This window comes from Corvus kubaryi, unplaced genomic scaffold, assembly GCF_017639235.1.
Source record: "Corvus kubaryi isolate FWS band 111438036 unplaced genomic scaffold, C.kubaryi_AGA036_p1.0 137, whole genome shotgun sequence".
In the NCBI taxonomy this organism is placed as follows: Eukaryota; Metazoa; Chordata; class Aves; order Passeriformes; family Corvidae; genus Corvus; species Corvus kubaryi.
In genome coordinates, this window is record NW_024580671.1 from 9,693,983 (window position 1) to 9,698,055 (window position 4,073).

The window sequence follows — 4,073 nt, forward strand, 5'->3', positions numbered from 1 at the left end:
CTCTCGCGGCGCCTGACCCTGCGGGGCGCGGTCTGCATCTGCGGCGGACGGGGCGGGCGGGAGGGGCGGGCAGGCGCGCGCGCGGCCGCTCGCGCTCGGCGCCGGGTCGAAGGCCGGCGCTCCTGATTGGGTCCGCGGGCGGGCGGGAGGTGCGTGCAGCGCTGTGACACCCTGTGACGTCAGAGCGTACGTGGCGCAGAGCGTGCGCGGGAAGTTCAGGCGCCGCGAGAGAGTGGCGGGAAGAGGGGAGGGGGGGTGCTGGTGAGGCCGGTCAGGACTGTGTGTCCCAGCGTGCATAGCGCTCGCGCCCAGCCGGGGCCATTGGCGGTGCACGCCGGGACGTGTAGTTTGCAGCGCGGTGGGTGTCCCGCGCCGCGGTGGCCGCTGGGATGCGGAGCCTCGTTGTGGCGCGGAGGAGGCGGTGGGGACGTGGAGTCGCCTGAGGGAGAGCAGGCTGAGGCGGGGCTGGAAGTGGATCTCTGCAGCTTGGGTGCTGTCCGTATCAAAAGCGTTCAGCAGGGCTGTGGGTGCTTCGCAGTGCTCTGTGTGGCCATTACAAGTCCGCGACATACCCTGGTGTTACAGGGGCTGCAACTCCTGTTCTAGGCCCCCTCAGAGGTGCGGAGTGGCTCCCGTCGTAGCTGAGCACGCTCCGAAAAGTATCGGATGATAGCTAAAAATACTGTGAAAAATAATGTGCTGTGAAAAATAATTTTCTTGGTAAAGGGAGACATCCTTCAGTTGGTCGTGGTTCGCTGAAAGCAATTTGAAAATGTGAGTGCTTTCAAAGGCCTCGGAAGCCAAAGGGTGTGTTTTAGAGAATGGGGCTTTTTTGTGTGTGCCATTACTTTTCATGTCAGTCTCATTACTTTTCTGGGCCTAATTTATGATTTATCTAGGCATGGATGGATAATACGGAGCATTAGGTGAACTGGGGAAATAGTTGCACATTACATCTTCCTTAAGGTTCATCTTAAGGTTCAAGAACATAAATAAATTAAATAGCCTTAATTTTAAGTTACATGTGTGTACAGCAAAACTCCCGAAGAAGTGGCTTTTGATCCCATTATTAAAAATAAAGACTTCAACTATAAAGAAAATTTCTTAAGGCATTTATTACGGCAGCTTGCAGGCAGTCTTGAGCAGCAGCTAATGGGAAACGTGCTGTTCACTCGGTTAGTAGAGGGGAAACTGTGTTACCACCATGGCCTGTCACCCAGCTACAGTGTACAGACAGCTGTCTCGGAAGATGCTCATGCTGTTCATGTCTGGCAGCTGTGCTGGACAGAGAGAGAGAGCTTCATATGTACTGGTGTCCTTCCCCAGAGCAGCTCGGTGGGAGGTTAGAAATGCACAGCAAGATGATGGAGGGCATAAGGAAGAGGTGGGCAGCGTGGTGTTGTATTAGTGGCATTGCAGTCGGGGGTGATGTAGGGATGGAATAATGAAGGTGGGCGTAGTCAGGAGTGAAAGGGTGTCCTGAGGAGAAACGGGAACATCAATGTGGGGGGAGGAACTGCAGTGAGGGGAAGCGCTCAGAAGGAGAGCTGGCCCAGTGCTGACTGATTTTCAAATAGGCCATTCACTTCTTTGAATTTGTAATACTCAATTTAGTGGTTACCTTTTAGAGAGGGACATTCTTTGCTTCATTTTGCTTGAATGCTTGTGTTGGATATTTAAGGAAGCCAGCTGGAACAATACAGATGAAGATAGACTCAACCTTGACTTGGTTGTGACAGCTGAAAATGGTTTGTGATGATATTTTGCACACACAGGAAAACTGTTTAGCTCCTCTTGGAAGTACTGAGGCATGAAAAGTTGAAGTAGAAATGTCTGACATTTGCCACAGTGATTCATTTTTTGCCATGGCAAGGTTAGCACTATTCTAAATCGTTTTGGTGACTTTTGAGCATCTTACAACTTGTTTCTGGGATATTAGTGTCCCACAGTTGTCCTATAGTGCAGGAAAAGATTCTTCTAACCTGGTCTTTATTTACATTCATAACTTTGGTACTAAATGGGGATCGGGTGGTTATGGGGTGGTAAAAGATCATCTGTTCCAGAAATGTTCTGCCCACATGGTCACCATGATGCACTAAACTGGAGAAGCATGCTAAAACCAGCCAGACAAAAGAAAATCCTTCATGGCAGGTAGGGTCATTTTGTTGATAGCTCTCGTAGAGTAAAGCGTTTCCAGTGGTCCCTGTGAACCACTGTTGGGATTTACCTTTTTAAATCCTTATCATTTTCAATTAGACGCTAAACCAAGTTATTTTCCTCTTTGGGAATCCTACATACATCTACTTATAATAAGAGAGTGTATGTGAGGGAAAAAAAACCAGAATAATTCTGCTCTGGTCTGCTAGACAACCTTGAACAGTTTTAAAATTTTTCTTAAATCCTCTGACATCATCCTTCCCTTGCTAGTTCCTATACCACAGTTACCTTATCCTACCACTGCTCAAACCCAATTACTACCAGAAACACAGGCCATTGCAGAGGAAGAACGTATTTTTTTGTTCAAGTACATTTATTACAACTGGGATTCAGCTATAGGAGATGTAATGTTCCAGAGGAAGTTAAACACAGAGAGAGACTAATTGAGTTGAGATTTTTTCCAGCTGATAGCAGACAACTTCACAGAAGGAGTGGTACTCCTGGTCTGTTCCCTCTAGACGTGCGTATTAGATGCTCTCCGGTTCATTCACAAAGATAGCTGAAAGCTTAATTAAATGCTGGAACCTGAAAGGATTTATCCTGCTTTATACTTGCAAATATATTCCCCAAATGTTGAAGAAGAGGGAGTTAGTTTAGAGATGCAGTCACAGCTCTAGAATCTGAGCCCTCCCTATTTTGCAGTTTTACTTCACACGGGAACTGTGAGGCCACTGATGGACAGAGGATATCAGGAATGTGCTGCATCTAAGTCTTAATCCCAGTGTGGAAAGAGTTGCACCACACAGCTGTACTCAGTTTAAAGGGAATCCTTTCGGATGACAAGTTAAAAGCTGGTTATCATTCTTTACAGCTGGTTTTGGGGAAATAAAAGAAAAATTGCTGCTCTAATTCAAAAGCTGCTCACTGCTGCAAGCAGATATTTGAACCAGAGAACCTTACGGTTGTGGTTTATCACTTAGATACATGGCTGACTTTGAACATATGAACTCTGAATTTTCACAAAGATGCCTGGAAAGAGAGTTTTACAAATTTACTGACTGATTCTAGTAACAAACCACAGATGGTTTCAAAGAAGTGATCTGGATTTAAATATGAACGAAATAAAAAGGAATGATATGGCAGTATTTAACTTAAGGCAAACAGTTTTAAAAAGCAGCATTACCTACACCAGAATGGTCTCATGGGTAAATGTGTGTTGCAAAGCATTATTATTGTGTTGCATTGTATAAACAGTCATGTTCCCATACATGAACATGAGTTAACTGTGGAACTTAAATCTTGGCTTTGGGATCTTAGTCATAACTATACTCTGCCAAGGGTGGGTCTTTTTTTCCCCCCCTTATTTTCTGTTCTCCTTATTTTTCAAGTTAGATGGCATTTCATAGCAAATGATAGCAATTTCCAAAGTAGGATACATTTAGAACTAAATAAATCATTGGCTGCCTTTAACCTCATAAGCCAATTGATGTGCAAGTTAAGTTAAGAATCCCAAAGCATCTTTCCAAATGGTGCTGCTCTGCTGATTTTCACTTAAGATCGTTTCATTTCTGGACAATAGAAGGTACTGTTGGCTTCATTTAGGAGATATTTCTACAGTCTTACTAAGAAGAATAAACAATATTTACAGCCGTGAACTGCCTTCCTAACCCAGATAATCCACTTCTGCAAAGCAAAACAAAGTGTTTGAGTATCTGATTCCTTCACCTTTAAAAAGAGAAAGATAGGAGAACAGTGCTGAAAAGAAAGTATTTATCTGGGTAAGTAGTGGACTGAAACAACTGTCACATGAGCTCAGATTGTCTAAAAGAACAGCGTTCCAATAGCACCCTCATCATAAGATTAAGTTTCAGGAAACATAATATCTTAAAGGAAAAAAAATGTAACAGTGTTTTAAT